The sequence below is a fragment of the Erythrolamprus reginae genome, chromosome 5, assembly GCF_031021105.1.
Source record: "Erythrolamprus reginae isolate rEryReg1 chromosome 5, rEryReg1.hap1, whole genome shotgun sequence".
Classification (NCBI taxonomy): Eukaryota; Metazoa; Chordata; class Lepidosauria; order Squamata; family Dipsadidae; genus Erythrolamprus; species Erythrolamprus reginae.
Window position 1 is genome coordinate 24,360,237 of NC_091954.1, and position 21,996 is coordinate 24,382,232.

A 21,996-nucleotide genomic window follows, 5' to 3' on the forward strand; every position below is an offset into this window, starting at 1 on the left:
AGATGGTCTATATATCAGTGCTGAGTACCTTCTGAGGTAAAGCGCATCTCAAAAATTTTACCATCCATCACTCTTGGTCAGTCACAATTTATGGATTCATGTTATGTATGAACTTGGCATTACCACAATGGTTTTCTCAGTGTGTAAATCAAGCCACTGCAAGCATGCAATCTATTTTTAACAGCCAGCAGCTGAACAAACTTTTTTTTTCTAAAATGGATGACTTCCATTTCCTTCAAATTGTTCAAGGTGACATTTTATTGCCAGTCTCCTCCTCCATTTTCACAACAGTCTTGTGGGAGATGTGAAGCTGAAAAATAGTGAAACTTAAGAAGGAGGCTTAGTGTCAACAGAGACCTCATGAGACAGAAACAGCAGTTCTGAAACAAAGCATTCTTAATGCTGTTGTTACATGAGAAAATGTATGCATATACACATTAAGTCCTGTTTCTAGAATGGTATGAAGCTGCCGGATTGTAGATGGTCTACACTCTCAATCTCTTCTGTAGATATTTCAGTAACTTGGCATTTTCTGGGCATTGATTAAATACTGTCTAGATCTATTCCATTATTTATAAGATACATCTAAGTAGTCCTCAACTTACAACAGTTTGGGGTTGTTGGTCTGAACTCCAAGCTTGGCAATTTGGTTGCAAACGTTTCATTCACATTCAGAGAGACATTGTCAGTGCACTTTGAATTGTACTCAGTATCCACATGTCCATCACATGGTCCAAACAAAGCCCTGTCCCAACTGGAGATGCTTTCTAGTCACACCCCCTGTGGGTCCGCGTGCAATTTCGCTCCCTGCCCAAGTGCATGTTGTGGTTAGCTCTGGCCCAGCTCCTGCCCCAAGGACTGTGGATGTGGGGGAGACATCCACATGCTGCAGGCCTGTTTTGCCCCCACCCCCGGTGGAATCTGATGATGAAGGTTCCTCTGACCAAGAAGACATGAGTGACAGGGAGGAGGAGAGTGTGGCAGACAGCTCAGAAGGAGATCAATTATCTAGCTCCTCCTTGAATTCAGAACAAGAGTTAATGATACAGCCACGCATATGGAGAGCGATGCATAGGCAACAACAACTGAGAGATTATTATCAAAGAAAATGAGGCCACCTGTGGTAATTAGTGAGGCTGCTATAAATAGCAGCCTGTGGGTTTGGCCATTGTGGAGGATTATCTGATCGTTGTGTTTCATGACTGCTTTACTGACTTTGACCTTTTGTGTGCTGCTTTTTCCCCGCTTTGAAACTAAACCAGAGCAAAGTGTGTTTCACTTTGTGAAAGAAGAAGGACTGCGAATTGCCTCACAGTTGCAAGCTAAGTATCACAGAACTGATAAGGGACTTGTACAAATTACCAGTTTGTTTGGAGACGAGTGCTCTTTGCTATACCAAAAGAGTGTTTAGTTTAAGTGAGTTTTCATTATAAAGAACATTGTTTTGAATTTTCAAATGTGTGTGTGTCTGAAATTTGTATCTGAAATTTTGGGAAGAGTCTACCAGAGAGCCCGACAGAACAGGTGCAGTAGTATAATTGCACTGGACTCCACTAGCACTCAGAGCCACGGGGGCGAGCACACGTCACCGTTCCACCTTAGCAGCCCACCTCTGCAAATATGTCAAGAAAGGTCATAACATGGGGCAAAACCCACTTAATACATACATCACTTAGTAACAGAAATTTGGGGCTTAATTGTAGTCATAGGTCAAGGACTACCTATCAATAGTAAGGAAGAGCCAACAAATAGTTTCAGACATGGAGTTTGCACTGTTAATAGATTTACTACCACCTGTTGTTTTCTTTTCAGTGTCCTCCTTCATCTCCCCCCCCCCCAAACTGAAAAATTATTTGTTCCTTGCAGGAGAAATATATGCCAGGGTTTAATATCCAGTTCAGTGTAATATTTGCATATGCATACCTAGGTTTATTCCAACATTTTTAACGAGGTGTTGACCTGCACCAGTCTGCTTATTGAGAATGCTCATAGTGATTGGAAGAAGAGATGGGTTTTCAAACTTATAACATACCGTAATTGCTTGTATTGTTCAGTGACTGTATGAATGAATGGAATTGTTCATTTCTCCTCAGCTGTGTGGATGCCCCCAATTTTCCAAAGAACACTTGTTTTTCAGCATAGCAGTCAGACAATTAATTTTAAAAGGATCTGAAGATTATGGTTATTGGGAAAAAAGAGCCCTTGATAGGAAGGTCAAGTCTCTTCTCTTTGCAAGATAAAATGTTCAGGCAGAGCAATCCTATTGCTGGGTTGGAGTTGCAGCACTCCATTATGCTGCAAGAACTTAGGGACCGGCATGGTGGAAAAATAAATCCAAAGCTTTCAGACAAGCAGAGATAAAACTGAATTGTTGCCTTTTTTTCTTTGTTTCTTAAACTCTTTGCATCCCATTCAGTGCAGGGGAAGGGAATACAGTACATCTAACTCAGGGGTGGGTTCTTCTAACTTCCCTTACTGTTGGTTCGCCTCCATCTGCAACGCGTGGCCTCATGGATGCACACGTACTTTGCGCACGGGCGCATGTGCAATGCCAAAATAAATTTTAAAATCCCCCCCCCCCAAAAAAAGCCAAAAGCAAGAAGATGATGCATGTGCAATGCCAGAAACTCAACTTCTGCGCATGCTCAAAAGAAAAAAAATCCCCCCCAACCCCCCCCCCCCAAAAAAAAATCAAGATTTTTTTAAAAAAAAGATGGCAGTGTCCATGGACCGGCACCTATCATTGTGATGTCACCAGCAAGTTGCTACCTGTTTGGGCAAACTGGTCCAAACGAGGAGGAATTCTAATTCTCAAAGAATGAAAGGAAGGAAGTGAAAAATGTTGATTTGGTTCTTTCAGAATCTTCAAACTTTATCAAATTCTTTTTACAGTCCAGATACGGTAGCTAATCTATTAATTGATTTTTTTCCCCTCTGAAGATGGAGTTCTACCCCGGGCATATAAAACTCTTGGCTTGGGAAACTATAAGCTTGCAAAAAAAAAAAGAAGAAGATAAAAGTTAATTGAGGATTTTTCAATGAAAAATAAAACTCAAATATATTTTCTCAGTCTTTTTCCCCTCCTCAGCTCAATTGTGTCAAATTCTTGGTAACTGTTGGAATAAGACCATGCAATTTTCCCAGAAATGTGTCAGGCCTAAAAACCATTTTGGGCCTTGGATTTTTAGGCATGCTACATTTAGTGCTGGGAGGGGGGAATTGGATGGAACTGGCGAGATATGTTGTGAAAATAACATTTCTTTCTCTGAGAGTCAAGACCACTGTGCCATGCACCTGGAGGAGTGTGACTGAAAAGCATCTCCAGTTGGGACGGTGCTTTGATTGGGCCATGTGATGGACATGTAGATACTGGGGCAGAGACTTGGACTTTCTTTTGGGCGGGGAAAACTCAGAAGCTTTCAAATTCAGGTTTTTCAAGATGTGCCAATATGGCAACTGTAATAAAATGGAGCTTTAAGGAAACTCAAGCCTTGGAGCTAGCTTTGTGTCCAAGGAAGGATCAAAACTCATCATTTCACAGGTTCTAACCTAATGCCTTAACCATTATAACAACTAGTCTTAATTCTAAATCTAATCACAATTGTTTTTTAAAATGTTATTTGAAACTATGCCTTTTAAAATGACATCATTTGTTATATCCATCTGGTTTCCTGTTAAAAGTTTCCTACTTGCCAAAGGTTGTGAAGAGCACTCGGGAAAGGCATAATAAGAATGGAGAGAATGAAACAGGTAAGAAAGAAAATATTTGAAGAGAGGGATTTTCTTAAAAGCTAAAGTAGCCAAGATTTTATTCGCTTTTTGGAGGGCGGGGGGGCAGGTGTCTGTTTAACCTTTCATGTAGTCTGATCCTATTTGGGTTTTCAGAGAGTAAGTAAGAAAAAGTGGGGGAATTATATTTTTATTAGGTGGTGTGAAAATAAATGGAACGTTCAAACTAATATACAATCCTTAGCCTATTCAGAATATCCCAAGCTATCACAATAATGGGAAAATAATAAGGTAATATTGGTTACAGAAAGGAAAAGCCAATTACAAGAGAGAAACACCCACACATCTCTGCTGCTTATATTTACTTGTGCTTTCTTTAAATGCAAGTAATTGAATTTTGCCTTCATCAGCTTCCTGTATATTTCTTTATTATAGGTATTTTAGAATATCTTCATTGTAACATTGAACATTATCTAGGGCTGCCCTTTTTTTAGTGAAGAACCCCCCCCCCCCAGGAATCAGAAATAACTACAAGTTGTTTATAATAACAATAGCCTTTATTGTCATTGTTCACCATATATATAACAATATTGTTTACAACAATTTTAACTAATAGGCTAAAAATAATGTTGCAAGGATTTATTCAGAAGGATTAATGAAGATATTTACTTTCCTAGGTAGACAATTTTACCTAAAAGACCATTAAAGAACAATGTTAGAAATGTATTGGATGCTCTGGGACATTTGGAGCAACTTAATGATTCTGTTATTCTGTAATGAAAAACAAACTGCATGGATTTTCTTAGATGAAAAGAAGATCACCGATAATTTAAACAGGATTTTTTTCATTCAAAGTTTTGGAAATATATGAATTTTGGAGAGAACATATAAAATGTGTAAGGTTGATTTACACTTCACAGAAAGAACAAATTTATGTTTGTTAATGGAAACCTAACAAAACCTTGTGAAATACAAAAAGGAATAAAACAACCTTATTTTAGCTCTTGTAATACTGAATAGAAACATAAAACAAGATTGGAGGATTGTGGGACTAAATTTTTTAAAAAGTTATAAGTTAAAGGCTTTTGAAAATGACTTGGCATTGGTTCTAGAACAGGGGTGTAAAGGCCATCCTGGAAACAATGAAGGAATGGCCCATGGTGCCTCTGCCAGTGAAAATGGGCTCCCAATCTCTGTTTTTGCTGCAACGGCTACCTGCAACCTTCTACCAGTGAAAACAGCTTGAGGGGAAGCTCTGTTTTTACTGGCAGAGGGTTGCAGGAGGCCATCACAAACAAAAATGGAGCTTGGGAGCCTGTTTTCGTTGGCAGAGCACTAGGGCCACCACAGGTGCCCCCAACACAAGTGACATCACGTTTGCCACGCCTACCTCAACCACACCCACACCGGGCCCCCAAGGTAAAATAACCCTGAGTTTGAAACCCCTGTTCTAGAAGATCCTTTAAAAAGAACTTAAATGTTAATGCACAAATTAAAAGAATTGGATACATTATCAGATTTTGGGTTTGATAAGCAGAAAGCGAAGATGTTAACAAAAATATAAAAATAGGAGATCAGAGGGAAATGATGAATAACATATATTTTTCTAAGATTGAGAAGAAGGTAAAATATATGGGTGTTGCAATAAAAATGGTATGGCATTTCAAAATTACTATATTAAGACATGGAATGAAGTTAAATAAGACATGGTAACATGGGAAAAACTGCAACTGTTATTTCTAGGGAGAATTTCTGTGATAAAATATATATGTCTTAGAAGAATGGTTTTGTTTTAGACAATCCTGTTTTTGACAATTGATGTACAGTGATCTAAATTTGTGTCACAGCAGGAACCCCCCCCCCCCCACAAATTAAATGTAAGATGCAAAGGAAACAGGAGGATTAGGGCTACCTGGTTTGAAACTGTATTTTGCAGCTTGCAGTTTGGTTTGGATGAAAGATTGTTGCAAAGAAATACAAGGTATTGAAGGACACAACCTGAGATTCGTGTGACATGGATATTTGTGGTACGACAAAGACAAGGTCAAGGTGCATTTTAAAAATCATTGTTAGACATGCCTTATTTTATGAATGTGAAATAAGGTTTTGCCTGAAATCATCCTTTTGAGTCTCAGCACAAAAAGCATTTTATAGGCAAGAAACAATAGGCAAACACAAATGGCTAACTTATCATGAGATATCAGAATTTTGTCAAGGGGAACATAAAATAAAAACAAAAGAACTGGTTGGAGTTCTTATTAGTTCTTTTGTCACTCATTCTTTTATTTTCAGTTTTTAGAAAGAGCTTAGGGTTTGAAATATTGCAAGATTGAGTTGGAAATAGTATTGTGTACAGATGATGAACATTTATGTGCTAAAATGTATAAACTTTTATTTAAAAATTGAAATAGAAAAAGTTGAATAAGAAGAACAAATGAAAGAAGGCATGATAAATTGGATTAAAAATTCTGATCATAGTACGAAGATGGAACAATGAGGGGAAAGGGCTGTAATTTACACTATATTTTAAACGTAAAGAAATGTTTTGTAACCTGATGTACTGTTAGCATATGTCACCAGAGGCACTATCCTCTTCCAGGTGTGGGTTCTACTTACCTTCCTCACTGGTTTTAATGTTTTGCGCATGCACATCACTTCCCAGAAATGACCCTCTGCACATGCACAGTACTAAAAAAAAGCTGTACATGCGCAGAAGTAAAAAATAAGATGGCGGCACTGCAGGCTCGGGGGCTCAGGAGGCGTGGCAGGCCTGGGTCACTATCAGTTCTAGCGACCCAGGCTGCCACCATATTACTACCAGTTCTATAGAACTGGTCTGAACCGGGAGGAACCCACCTCTGGTCTCTTCTACCACTATGTGTTCTGGTTTCTGGTAGAAATTTAGTAATTACAAATAACTCTTATCATCATTTCATGAATAAAGCAACTCCATTTATTTCTCTGCTCTCCTGTACTTCAATCACATTCCATATAGCACTCGGTCCGTTATCTCTCTCTTAGCCGCATTTCTCACATTCCTTTTCCTGCTTCACTTAGACAAGATTTATTTTCCTAACCACATAACTTTGAAAAAACAGCAGCACTGACTAAATACAATACAAAATACTTTGGCTTATTTTAGCATGGTAAAAACACATCCATTATTCTTTTTCGGCAACGTTGAAACTCCACCCTTCTTCTCCACTAGTCCCCTGACAGGCCAAATACATCACTACAATATTTAACCCATTCCTCTCCTTAATATCTTCTTCCAAACCTCTGCTTTCTACGTTTCTGGACCCTTCTGAATTTAGGATTAACCCAGCGAGCATTTGATTCTCCCTCACTAGATCCTGAACTCATAGCCCCATCCTGTGGCTGGCCTCACCTGTTCTACTACCTGTAACCCCGGGCCCCCCACTACTTCATAAACACTATCTGAATCCGAGTCCTCAATATCTTCATCATCCTCCAACTGATCAGGAGTATGTACAACACCATGTAGATCAGAGAATGATAGGATGAATTCAGTAAATTCTATGCATCACAAATCCTAAGCAGTCTCGTCAGGCTTAGTTGTCACTGTGACTATAAACCTGACTCTTGCTTATCTCTCACCCACATATTCATGTTTTATAAAGCTCTTCGGATTGCAAGACAGGTGTTGATGGGTTTGTATGGCTGAGTGATTCAAGCCAAAAGGAGAATAGACAAGCATAGTTATGTTTGTGGAAACAAAGTTCCTATGGCTCTCCCTCCATCCCTTTTATTAACATTCAGTTTTATTATTTTGCAATTGTGTGAATGAATTAAAACTGGTTTAGTATTTCAGTGAATGTCTAAAAATAATTTGCTAATTCACTGCACATTCATACCTTTTTAAAAAGAATAACCAGGCAGAGGAACCTAGAAAATAAAGTGCTCTCTATAGAGGTTGTTTTATTGTGTAAAATCCACTATTAAATTTATATAATCACCTGTTTTGCTGAAAGCAACTCTGGACAACAAACAATAATCAAACAAAACTATAATCTAAATGTTAAAAAATCTTAGTCTGCCTTATAGGATGGGAAGGAATCCAATTAGATGGCGTTTTCCAGAAATTCATTAGACCTTTGTTGAGTCATTTGCTGCCAATAATATCAGTAGCCATCTAATGATGCTAAGGATCCAAAAATTATTGCCTCTTATCAGAGGTGGTGTTCAGCAGGTTCTGACCAGATCTGGAGAACTGGTAGTGGAAATTTTGTGCAGTTTGTAGAACCGATAAATGCCACCTGTGACTGGCCCTATCCCCATCTATTCTCTGCCTCCCAAATCTCAGCTGATCAGGAGGAAAGGGAGTTTTTACAGTATCATTCCCCTGTTACGCCTACCAAGCCACGCTCACGAAGCCACGCCAACAGAACTGGTAATAAAAGTTTTTGAATCCCATCACTGCCTACCTCAAAGGAGCTTTTTTCTTCAAAAGGCAACTGGACTGGTTTTCCTTGAGGAAAAAGAAGGGATATTTTGTTTCCCATCCCAAAAGTTCTGATGGCAGGGAGATATGGAAGAATAGGTTTTGATAGGATGGTGGTGGAGGAGGGATAGAAGGGTTGTATTTCTTTGTTGTCATGTGGTCATAGATCCTTCCATTGCCTACCGTCAGAACTGATGAAGCTTCTTGGATTAGAAACAAAACATTTTCTTCTTTCTCAATGAAAAAAACAGTCTAGTTTCCTTTTGAAGGGAAAAAAATCCCCTACCTTTGAAACAACTACCGGTATAACCTAGGTGACTGAGAATCTCCACAGATATATTGCCTTCTCTGTTTTCCTGAACTTGAATTATAACTTCATGAATTAAAGCTCACAGGTTACCTACCTGCTACTTTTATTAGGGGGTTTGAAAATCAATTTCTATTAGATGGATATGCGTTTCATAAACATTGGCATTTGATCCAGCCTTCCTGATACTGACAGAAAGATTTTAGTAATATGCTATTCTTTATTCTGTCCATCTTTTGCTTCACTGTGGAGACACAAACCAATAATGCTATTTCTTTAGATAACCATTTATTTCTCATTAAGGTGATGTATACGAATTCTTTGACAAAACATTGACCCACGCAAGATCTGTATAGATCTGTTGCAGCATTATGTGCCTCAGTCATTCTGAGGACTGCCCATAATAGCAAAGATCCACATATAATTATGATTTATAGAGTGCTATTCACTTAGCTGTTTGTAAGATGCATCCTATCAATATTCTCATTTCCATTGTATTATCTCCAAGTGACTCTAAAGACAAACAAATGAACAGTACTGATCTACCTACACATACCTGTCTCGTGCATGATATAAAAAGTTATAATTACCTGAAATTAGGGAAGAAAGTAAAAAGATAGTGTGATCTATGGTTTGATGTAGTAGTAACTAGGCTGAGAATTAAAACTAGTTGGTAAACTGTTTAAGGCTTTAGGCTATAAACAGGAAGACCCTGAGCTCTAGTTCTGCCTTAGGAACAGTATGGGGTTGATACCAGTATAGATAAGGATGGCGCACCGGGAGCGAAAGTTGCACTGTGCACACAGCTTCACTTCGGCCTGTGCGCTCTACCCTGTTTTTGCTTCTGCGCATGCGCAGGAAGCAAAATCTCGCGAGGGGAAGCGAGCGTGCAAGATTTTGGTGATTTTTTGCTTCTGCGCATGCACAAAAGTAAAAAAATCACCGAAATCTCACGTGCACACATTCCCACCCCCGATAAGCAAAGCTAGCTGGTAACCTTGAACCAATTATTTTATCTCAGCCCTGGGAAGAAAGAAATAGCAAACTACTTCTGAAAAATGTCTATGAAGATTCTCAGTCATCCAATCATGGTTGTCCCGAAGGTATTTTTTCAAGAGAAAACTGGATTTTATTTGTTTTTCCTTGAAGACATTTCACTTCTCACCCAAAATTGAAAACACTTCTTGCATGAGAAGTGAAATGTCTTCAAGGAAAAACAAAGAAAATTCAATTTGCCTCTTGAAAAAAATACCTTTGGGAAAACTGGAAAAAACTTGTCAAGAAAACTACAGGGATTTGTCCAGGCAATCTAGAAAAATCAGACACAATTGAATGGAAAGAAGACAAAAACATTCAATCAGCTTTCCCATCTAGAATGATTCAAAAATTATATTAAAATCCCAAAGTACTAGATTTCCAAATTTTGCAGTTACATTGCTACATGAAATTGCATTTAATATGTAAAAGCATTAGTATTCAAGTATAATATGTATGTGTTGTGTATACCTTGATAGTTTTACAATTAAATAAGTTCACACTTTTTATTTAGTTAGAAAGATAATGAAGCACATAATTAATCTGGAAGGGTTAGGGGACCGGTGTAGAGGAGAAAGTACTTCTGCAAAGCCTTAGTATTGCACTGTGATGTACTTCTGTAGCTTCTAAAAATACGTAGATTAGAATGTAATTTGCAACCATTCAGTCTGCCAAAGGGGCTTTAATTAGAATTACAATATATAAACTACTCCACAAAACGTACAGTAAGATTCTATAATTCCAGGACTTTATAGCTAGAAATAAGATCTCTTTAATACCTGTGAATCATTAAGTTATTGGACTCCATTCCTTAGGGCTTTGTCCTAAATAGTTTAATTTGAATTTTCTTTTCCTCCCGCCCCCCCAATTTCCTTTCCCCTCTGTTAAATAAATTCTAGTTTTTATACTTCAATCAGTAAAGTTTACAATACTGTTTTCCCCTCAGTTTTATCTCTACCCCACTGCACCCCTGCTTGCCTCAAAGTGGCCTGAGATACTAATATTTTTTTACAGAGACATTTCTTTTAAATCACTTTGAAATTATGATAGTAAATTAAAATGCCTTTATAGTCGAAAGTATTGATATTTGTTGATGATGTTATCCACTCAGTCGTGTACGAAGAAAGAGTTGGAATAATGGGACATTAATCAATACAAGACTTTAAAAATGTTAAAATTATTTCCTCGGACTTGAGGTTGAAATCAATTCATTAACAGGTTATATTCTGGTTTCATTGAACCCCCTCAGAGAATGAATGGGAAAAGATGGCCTATAAATGCTCTTTTTATTTTATGTAGTTATTTACTTATTTATGCAGACTGGAAGATGCTCAACTCCAACAGACTGTGGGTACCTCATAATAACAAAAAGAGACCCTCCTTAACTTCCTATCTTTTTCTCTTACTGGTAATTTTTTTCTGTCTTCAACTTACAGCCATTTGCTTAGTGATCATTCAAAGTTACAATAGCACTGAATAAGATGAGTTATGACCTGTCCTCACACTTAAAACTGGCGCAGCATTCCCGTGATCATGGGACCAAAATTCAGGTGCTTGGCAATAGGCAGGCAGGCAGTGTCCCAGTTTGCATCTCCCCAGCCAGATTCCAACAACCAAATGCAATAGAGGAAACATCTGTGTGATTCACTTAACATCTGTGGGGATTCATTTAAAGAAACGTGGCAAAAAATTGGCCACGACTCACTTAAGAACAGGGGCGAGTACAAGTGCACTAGAGTGCCTTCTGTCCCCTGTCCTATTGCTCTCCTATATCTCCTATACCTTTCTTCTATTCCTATATCTCTTCTTCTATTCTTTCATTGATATGTTCTATTACTATATCTTCTTTTCTATTCTTTCTTAGATATATTTTACTATGAGTATCTTCTCTATAACCTTCATCATGTATTTTACTATGTGTATATAGATATATACCCACTAAAACCCTCATTGTGTATTGGACAAAATAAATAAAATAAAATAAACATCCTTGCATAACAATGGAAATTCTGGTACCAGTTATGGTTGTAACTACCTGCATTGGGGTTTTTTTTCCCTTTTGGATCACAAAAACGTGCTGCCATGTTAGAGTAAATACCAGGGGCGGGTTCTAACATACCTTGCTACCGGTTCTTTTCCTCCCACACTGTACAGGTACACGCGCATGTGCAGTGCCAAAAATTCACCAAAAAATCCCCCCAAAAGCCAAAAACAAGATGGTGGTTCATGCACAGTTTTGGGGACTTGGTTTTCGCACATGCACAGACATAATTAAATCAGCAAAAGTTCCAAAAATAATCCCCCCAACAAGGATGGTGGCGTCCACGGACCAACACTGACAAAACTGTCTGTGTGATGTCACCAGTGGTTTGCTACCGGTTAGGGTAAACCAGTGCAAACTGGAAAGAACTTACCTCTGGTAAGTACCCTGGTTAGTGCAAATGCCAAAATCAAACCCATTAGGTTTTTGATCTTTCAAGATAAGCTGAACCTTGAGATGACTCCATTTAAGGCATGTAACCTTCTGTCTCACTGCTTTGTGAATGATATAGTAATCTTATATTCTCACCTGTTCAGTTTCTGCCTATCAAGCTATATTTAAATTGCTAGGATCTGGGCCAATTGAAGAAAGCCTTGGAGATGGCTTTCCTTCCAGCTCTGCTTAGGTTAAAATTTGGGAACAAAGAAGCTTTGAGTATGTGAAGGTAGAGCCTTTTGCAGTGATAGTGAACCTTTTTCTCCTCGAGTGCTGAAACAGCATGGGTACAAGCTATCAATGCCTAGGGAAAGTGAAAACAACTTCCCCCGGCCCCAGAGACCCTCTGGAGGCTGGAAATGGCCTCTTTCCCAACTTCTGGTGGGCCCAGTATGCTCGTGTTTCACCCTTCCTAGGCTCTAAAGGCTTCCCTGGAGCTGGGGGAGGGTAAAAACGCCCTCTCCCATCCTCCCAGAGGTTCTCTGGAAGCCAAAAACGCCCTCCTGGAAGCAAAAAATCAGCTGGCTGGCACACACATGCACATTGGAGCTGAGCTAAGAGAACAGCTCGCATGCCATTAGATATGGCTCCATGTACCACCTGTGGCACCCATGCCATAGGTTCGCCATCACTGACCTATTGTCTTTGCCCATGTCATTCTATGAGCCGGAGGTCATGAATTTCATCTGACAATGTAAGATGACTTTCATTCATCTTACATTGGAAGATTATGATAAATTTTCCCAATATAGAATTTCCAGCTGCGTGAAACTACTATAATACTTCCAAAATTCCCGATTACCATGGTCAAGGAAAGACATATTTTTATGCACACATTGCTGTTATTCTTATGTCGATGGGAAATCCAGAGAGATGTAAAGATTTTTTGTAGAAGTGCACAAAACAGTGACTCATCAACTTGGCCTGGTGCTTATCCTGTTTTCCAGCAGGGAGTCAAAGAACAGATGGTCAAGTTGGAGGAAGTGAATAAAAGCAGATAGTGATTAGACTGTTTTTAGGAGCAATAAACACTTCTAATGCTTAACAGCAACTAAAATATATGTTGGGCATTTCCTACAAGTGGTGGCCATCTACAAACATTTTTTACAATAACTTTATTAGAGTTTTAAACCAGGAGGATAAAAAGTAAAGACCAATATTTAAGATAAAATAAAGGAAGGGGGGATCAAAGTTCAAAAATGAAAGAAAGTAAAAATATAAAGAAATAACTTATAGGTATGCATTTAAATTAAACACTATGATTACAAAAGTCAATGGTGGGATTCAAATAATTTAACAACCAGTTTATCCAGGATCAGGTTGGCTATTGTAGGAAGCATGGCCCATTCCTGTCCTCCAGCTCCACCACACATGTGGGACGAGCCTCTTGTGATGGACAACCTGATCCTGGGAGAACCAGTTGTTAAATCACCCCCTCCCCAGGAGTGGGCAACAGACACCATGGCGTGGAATGCTGTTCCACTGGCAAAAATGGAGCTGCACGTGCAGCTCCATCACTGCCGGATGTGCACATGCCGTGCACGCACCATGCGCGTGCCATGCACGTACCATGCATTCACCATGCATACGAGATTTGGCTTCTGTGCATGTGCTAGGTGGGCCCAAAGAACACGGGACTGGATCCTGCAAGGCACGGTGGCTGCGGAGGTCAGTCCCGGCCGGGAGCCACCAGCAGAAAGAAATCCTCCAGGAAGGAGAGCAGCTCATTGGGGAGACTCTAGTAAGCAGGCGACAAGGGTGTGTTGTTTCCCCAACAATTGGAGGATTTTTTCCTGCTGGTGGCTTCCGGCCAGGACTGACCAGGGCACCTTTGCTGCCACTGCTGCCGCCAATGCAGCCGACCGGCAGCTGCGGAGCTGGGTCCTGCACTGCGGCGGTCAATCCCATCCAGGAGCCGCCAGCAGGAAGAAATCTTCTAGAAAGGAAAGCAGCTTGTCAGGCAGATGACACTGCCCCGTCGCCTGCTTACCAGAGTCTCCCCGATGAGCTGCTCTCTTTCCTGCAGGATTTTTTCCCACTAGCAGCTCCCAGACAGGACTGATTGGAGCGCCTCTGCTGCTGCTGTTGATGCAGCTAGCTGGCAGCCACAGGGCTGGTTCCTGCACAGCGGCCGCGGCAGCGGTTAATCCCAGCCAGGAGCCACCAGCGGGAAGAAATCCTGCAGGAAGGAGAACAGCTTGTTGGAGAGACTCTGGCAAGCAGGCGATGCCGGCGACGGAGGAGCATTTCCCCCCCGACAAGCTGCTTTCCTTTCTGCAGGATTTATTTCCCCTGGCGGCTCCCGGACGGGATTGACTGCAGCCGCTGCCACCACGCAGGACCCAGCCCCACAGCTGCTGGCTGGATTGGCAGCAGAGGCAGAGGTGCCCCGGTCAGTTCCAGCCAGGAGCCACCAGCAGGAAGAAATCCTGCTGGAAGAAAAGCAGGTGAGGAGATGATGGTCGCCCACATCGTCTGCTTTCCAGAGACAGGGGAGCATCGTCTCCCTCATGAACTGCTTTCCTTCCTGCAGGATTTCTCCCTGCTGTTGGCTCCCGGATGGGACTGCTTTGGGCTACGACCCTCTGCATGCACAGGAACCTGAAGGGTGGGTGCACTTTCCAGTAGGGTCACAAATGGCTGCCCTTTACTGCCCCTCCTCCAATGAAAATGGATGTTGAACTGCACTGCAATGAAGAAATGGACAACGGAGCAGCTGGCACAAGGGAAGGAGAAGGGATAGTGGCCTTCTTTCCTCACACTGGCTGCTCCATTGCCTGTTTCTCCATTGCGTTGCAGCACTCAGAATCCACTTTGATAGCTGGAGGGTAATTTAACAACCAGATTGCCCAAACTAGAGCAAACTTGCTGAATACTACCACTGATTACAATATAACTTTCATGTTTTCTTCTCATCTATTCTTTCTAGTCATCAAAATTGAAAAGTATCGAGACGCCAGACCAAGTGCTAAACAGTGGTTCCCTTTATTCAGCTCTTTCCGCAAGTGACAATCAGCTGGGAACTCACCAGCCGGCAATGAGAAACTCGGCTCTATTTATACTCTTAAGGCTCGCGCCAAAAGAGCTGTCCCGCGTCTGAGCCAATCAGACGCTACCTTGTCTTTTCAATCTGCCTGGAGACAGCATTCTCCTCAGGCAACTATTTACATGGCATATTTACATACTTAACACCTCTCCCTCCTTAGTCAATTGCATACTGTCCATCAGTTGAGCCATGTGATGAAATCCTCCAATCGAGTGGGTCTGCGCGAGGCTCGCTCAGACCTGCGCAGATCAGTTGAGTCAGGGACTTCGTTGGTGGAGGTTGGCTCTCTGTCGGATCCGGAGCATGGCTGGGCCCGAGTGGGGGCTCCGGCCCGCAGCGCTGTCCAGAATGGAGCTGAATCGACGTCGGAGGAGGACGATGGTGGCTCGTCGGTGTCGAGGGAACGTTCCAGCCTCGGTAAGCCCAAATCTACATCCAATAATTCTGGTTGTACATAAGAGTCTGCTTTGGGGGAAGATGTTACAATGGCGGTTTGCTTATTATCAGAGTTAATCCGCCCTCTTAAGTAATCAATGTGCCGTTTCCAAGTACGGCCATCCTCTGTTTGTACTAAATATGTTTTCGGCCCCGTTTGTTGAATGATTTTCCCTTTTACCCATTGAACTCCCCCATCAAAATTCCTGGCAAATACATATTGGCCTAAATACATGCTTCTTTCTGGTAATACAGACATTTCACCTTGACCCATGGTATTTGAATAGCGAGGGTGCAACCTGTCTAAAGGAGACCTTAGTTTTCGCCCCATTAAGACTTCTGCAGGGCTTTTATGGGAGGCAGCATTAGGTGTAATATGTTGCATTAAAAGGAATTGGTCTAATTTATGTTGTATTTCCCCAGGGCCTGCTCTGCACAGCGCCTCTTTCGCCACACGTACGTAGCGTTCAGCCAACCCATTAGCCCATGGGGAGTAAGGGGAAATTAGCGCATGCCTGACCCCTAGGTTACTCAAGAACACCTCAAACTGTCGGGCGGTCAGTTGTGGCCCATTATCTGAAACAAGGACGTCAGGACACGCATGGGTTGCAAATAAATGATACAGAGCCTTAATAGTGGCACATGTGGTTATATTTTGCATTGCCACTATCTCTACCCACTTAGAAAAAGCATCCACGACAACCAGGAAATAATGGGACCCAATGGGGCCAGCAAAATCTATGTGTAATCTGGACCAAGGTCCAGTGGGCTCTTCCCATTCCATGGGGGCAGTTCGAGGGGGATTGGGCCGTGACTCCTGGCAAGGGTCACATCTGGCTACCCAATGCTCAATATCGAGATCTAGGCCCAGCCACCACAGGTATCCTCTAGCCAACCCTTTCATTCTGACAATGCCTGGGTGTCCCACATGTAACATAGTCAGTACCTTCTTCCTAAGTGTTGCTGGAATGACCACTCGATCCCCCCACAGTACACATCCTTTTAGGTAGGACAATTCTAGTCGTTTTGTCTTAAATTCTGCCAGTCCCCTCTCCTCTGGTCCCCCATGCCAACCCCTGTGTATACAATTTATGACTGTTTGAAGAATTGGATCTGATTTAGTATGCTCAGCCACTTCCCTGGCTGAAGTTAGAGGGGTTTCTTCTATTTCTAATAGTAGTACATCTTCAGAAGAAACTGGGTCTTCCCCTCTTTGTGCCAAAGGGCACCTACTTAGTCCATCAGCGTGGCTTATGGCTTTCCCCCCCTTATGGATTAAGGTATACTGATAATTGGAGAGGAATAGAGCCCATCTAATTAGTCTAGGGGACATGAACGGAGGGGTAGGTTTATCTGAAGGCAACAGTCCCAAAAGGGGTTTGTGGTCAGTTATTAATTCAAACCTCCTTCCAAATAAGTAGTTATGAAATTTCTTAATGCAAGCTATTAAAGCCAGGGCCTCCTTATCCAGCTGGCTATAGTTCCGTTCAGAGGAGGTTAGCGTTCTAGAGAAAAACGCTATAGGTGCTTCAGTATTGTCTGGCATTACGTGGGCCAATACTCCGCCCACCCCATAAGCCGAAGCATCGCAAGTAAGCCTTATGGGCAAAACCGAACTGTACTGCACCACCACGCTATTAGAAGTCAATAAGTTTTTTATTAGAGAAAATGCTTCGCGTTCAGGCCTGCCCCAGGTCCAGGGAATTCCCTTCTGAAGGAGTCGGTGGAGGGGTTCTGCGACCGTTGCCTTCTGTCTCAAAAAAATAGAATAAAAATTCAGAAGACCCAAGAAAGCTTGTAGCTCAGTCTTATTGGTTGGTTCAGGTGCTTCGGTAATTGCTTTTAATTTTTCAGTTGTGGGGTGGATACCATGACTGTCTATTCTATACCCTAGAAATTCAATGCTTTTGGTGCCCCACACACACTTGTCTGCTTTTACTCTGAGCCCTTTAGATTGGAGGCGTTGTAGCACAGCCCTGATTCTATGGTTCAATTGGGGAATGGATTTAGCTGAAATTAGAATATCATCGAAGTAGGGTATGGTTCCTTCAAGACCCGTTAAAACACGCTCCATTAGACTCTGAAATATACCGGGGGCTATGCTTACCCCGAATTGCAACCTGGTGCATCTGAAGGCACCTCTGTGTGTGACAATTGTCTGTGCCAAAGAGGTAGGCTCATCGACCGGGAGCTGCAGGTATGCCTGAGCAAGGTCGATCTTTGCAAAAACCTTTCCTTCTCCTAGGGAGTGTAGGAGGTGCTGAACCACTGGTATGGGATAAGGGTGATGCTGAAGGGCCTTATTTATAGTAGATTTATAGTCCGCACAGACTCTTAATGAACCGTCCGGTTTTAATGGTGTGACAATTGGAGTCTCCCATGGCCCTTGCTCTACAGGGACTAGAATTCCCTGAGCGATAAGTTGGTCTAGCTGGTGGTCTAGTTTGGGCAGCAGAGGTAAAGGAACCCTTCTTGGCTTCAGGCGGATGGGTGGGACCTTTGGGTCTATGGAGAAAGAAATAGGGTCCCCTTTATAAGTTCCCAAAGTGGGGCTGAATACTTCAGGAAACTCATGTACAAAGTCTGGGGTATCAGAGGGAGACTGAAGCATACATATGCCAGAGATCTCAATCCCTAGGGGGGGCATCCAGGTTAAACCAAGGAGGGAATGCCTTGCCCCATCTACAATTACCAAAGGTAGGGAACATTTTACAGATTTGAATTGTACAGGAATATCAACTTTACCTAATACAGGGATGACATGTCCCTGGAAATCCCTTATAATTAAAGTAGTCTGAGTTAAGTTAGATTTACAAACATTTGGCATATACATTTTGAATTTGTGCCAAGGCATAATAGAGTGTTTAGACCCGGTGTCCAACTCTAAATCGCAAGGCTTGCCATTTAGAAGCAGAGAAATAATGATTTTGGTGCCTTGCGTTGCATTTGCGCAATTTACGTAAGTTTGACAGTTACCTCTGTTGTAGTCGCGGTTAGCGGCTGAGTTGTTTTTTCAGTTGAAAGATCTTGGAGGTCGGTTTTCTCGTGCTTGTGGAGCCTGGTAGGAGAATCGCTGTTGTCGAGGAGCGGAAAAAGTTTCTTCAGGCAGGGGAGCCCGGCAGGCCTCAGCGATGTGACCGTGCCGATTGCAGCGGCGACAGATGGCATCCCGGAACGGGCAGCGAAGTCGCGGATGATTTCCCCGGCAACCCGGGCATGGGGCTGGTGGGCGAGGGTATCTTGGTTGTCTGGAGGGGTCGTTCGGAAGCAGTAGGCATGTGTCGTCGTCGGTGGCTGGAGGGCTGAGGTCGTCTGCTGGGTCAGCTGCGGAGGAGATTTTGGAGACGGCTTCTTTGCTTACGTGGCTTTGAAGGTCTTTGGCTGCAGCTTCGGCGACCTCGGCAGTCTGGGCGAGTTTAATGACGGTTTGCAAAGTAGGTTCGTCCTCGGTGAGGAGTTTGTTACGCACAGTGGCGTTTTTCATGCCGAAAATAATCGCGTCGGTTAGTCGAGCTTCTGGGCTGTCAAAACGGCACTTTGACAGTACAGTTCGGAGTCTGGTGGCGAATTGGTTAATAGACTCAGCTTCTCGTTGGGCCATCCTGGAGAACTGATGGCGGTATACCACAGCCGGCTTCGTGGGTTTGAAGTGACCCGCAAGCTTGGATTGTAAGTCTGGCCACGGAACGTTCTTGGCTGGAAGCGGATTGGTGAGCGTTTGAACCAAATCGAAGATTTCGGGGCCGCAATAGTTAAGGAAGATGGCTCGCTTTCTGTCTTCTTCGGCGGTCCCCATACCGGCGGCTTCCAGGAAAATTTCGAAGCGTGTCATGTAGGCTTCCCAAGACGCTTTTTCGGGGTCGAAGTAGTCGGCCGATCTGCGAAGGATTCATGTTGCTCGTAGGTTCTCTCCGGTTCTCGTCGCCAGTGAAAAGTATCGAGACGCCAGACCAAGTGCTAAACAGTGGTTCCCTTTATTCAGCTCTTTCCGCAAGTGACAATCAGCTGGGAACTCACCAGCCGGCAATGAGAAACTCGGCTCTATTTATACTCTTAAGGCTCGCGCCAAAAGAGCCGTCCCGCGTCTGAGCCAATCAGACGCTACCTTGTCTTTTCAATCTGCCTGGAGACAGCATTCTCCTCAGGCAACTATTTACATGGCATATTTACATACTTAACAAAAATTATAATCATAATTTCATTTTTCCTGTTTCATTAAGAAAGTCCAAAAGGAATTGACATGAATGAGGGGTGTGTTTTTTTCTCCTCCTCCTCCTCCAGGACAAAATAGAAATTAAAAAGTTCTTAGGACAGATATCATTCACAATAGAAACTTGTGATGCTAGCTTGACTGGAAAAATACCTCCAAATAACAATATGCAAGATATGAACTTTAAAACGCAAGAAACTGAAGAACAGAACCAGCTACTGTGCTAAATTGAAATGTCATGTGAATGGGCATGTGCAGCTGTCATTCTTGAAACTATTGTTACACAGTCTATGAGATGTCATGCTTTGTATTCCAGGCAGCAGTAGGAAAATTATTTTAGACAAACAGTCGAACTCACTTTTAGCTTTCAGGGCTGGATTGCACACCAGCTGTCAATTTCATTGCAAGTTCCTGGAACATCTCAGGAAGAATCCAGGACGGCAGTACACCAACCCCCCCAAAAAGGTATTTTTCCCCCAGACTGATATCTTTTTGGGCTCAGGGAATTTAAATTCAAGATCTAGTGTTTATCTGCAGAATTTATGTGTGTGCAGTGTGTTTTGATTTCTATCTGAAGACTATTATTATAGAAGGAACAGATGCATTGAAAATGAGCCCTGAAGTATTGCATTATTCTATGCATACTAAAGATGATTACAATGTTTTACTTCTTCTGATGATGGTTCATAAATCACTGTAGGCTGGACCCAAACTCAGAGACAACACAACAAAGTCCAACTGAGTTTTATAACTTTAGTTGGGCAAGATGGTCTCCATCAGATGTAACTGCTATATTTGCTTACACCTAATGGACAGAATCTTGTCAAGCTAAAGCTATAATTTTCTAACCTTACAGGTTTATCCTGAGAGATTGTTGGATGTGGCTGCCCTGGACCTCTCCCTGTGGTACAGCCTCTTAATTTGGGCCACTCTCTGGGAAAGCTCCATGTTGCCAAAACTCTCCTCACTGTTTCTCCAAGTTTACAATCCAACATGCTGTGGTTGGATACCATAAACTCTGAAGAAAAGACTGAAATTATTCCTTGAATCTCTTTTCTGAATTTCCCCAAGAAAAGATAAGGATAATATAAACTTAATCCAATTTCCTCCCTTCTGAACTAGGAATAGTTTGTGGCACCTTAAGACAGTTCCTGGAACCAGAATACAGATTGCAGGATTTCTTGTTATACAAGTTGATATTTCTGATCATAGATCAACCATGCTAATGCCAAGTGACAAGATATGCAAGCTGTCAGAGATATATTTCACCATTTCCCACTATGCTCTAGATAGCCATGATTTTGAGCATGCAATCTTGAAACATATGACATATTAAGTGTTCCTATGACATATTAAGTCTACTGGGATACATAAGCTGCCATTTGATTCCTTTCAAATGGCCTTACTTTTTAACTACAGTCTGTGCTTTTTATAGAGCATAATGTGCATACACATCCATAAGGCCCACCATGTCTGGTTAAAAGGTAAAGGCTCCCCTCGCACATATGTGCTAGTTGTTCCCATCTCAAGGGGGCGATGCTCATCTCTGTTTTAAAGCTGAAGAGCCAGCGCTGTCCAAATATGTCTCTGGGATCATGTGGCCAGCATGGAATGAATATGGCTGCAATGGAATGAAAGATGCATGGAATGTTGTTACCTTCCCACCAAAGGTGGTCCCTATTTTTCTACTTGCCTTTTTTACATGCTTTTGAACTGGTTAGCAATATGTTATTTTCAAGAGTTGCTTCATGCTTAGCAGAAATGAATGTTGGGACAGTACATTTCACCATAGCAAAGACATCTATCACAGTGATACAGGCTGTTCCAGTGCCCAATTCAATTAACTTAGTGCATCGTCTAATCCCAATCATTTACTTGATAGCTAGTCCTACTACTTCGATAGAAATTTACTTCCATGCAAAAGGAAGAGGGTATTGTTTGGCTGACACATTTCATTGAAGTAATACATTCTGTAAGGACCTAGAAAGAGTACAGTTGTCTAGTTTAGCATTCTATTTCTTACAATAACCACCCAAATATCTTCTGTCAAAGGGTGGTAGCTAAGATGGCAAGGTCTGAAAATAAGTAGCATTTTGCCAGTAGGTTTAAGTTGGAGGGAGTTTTATATAGCTGATGGAGGGCACCTATTTTCTTGGCCTGGTCGCCCAGTAATTCAGGCTTGGTTTGTACTTGAAATTGAGATAATCAGAAATTAAGCCTGGGATATAGGAAAAAGAAAAAACCCTGGAAGAAAATAACGGCAGAAAACTTAGAAGTGCTGCCTCGAAAATTACAA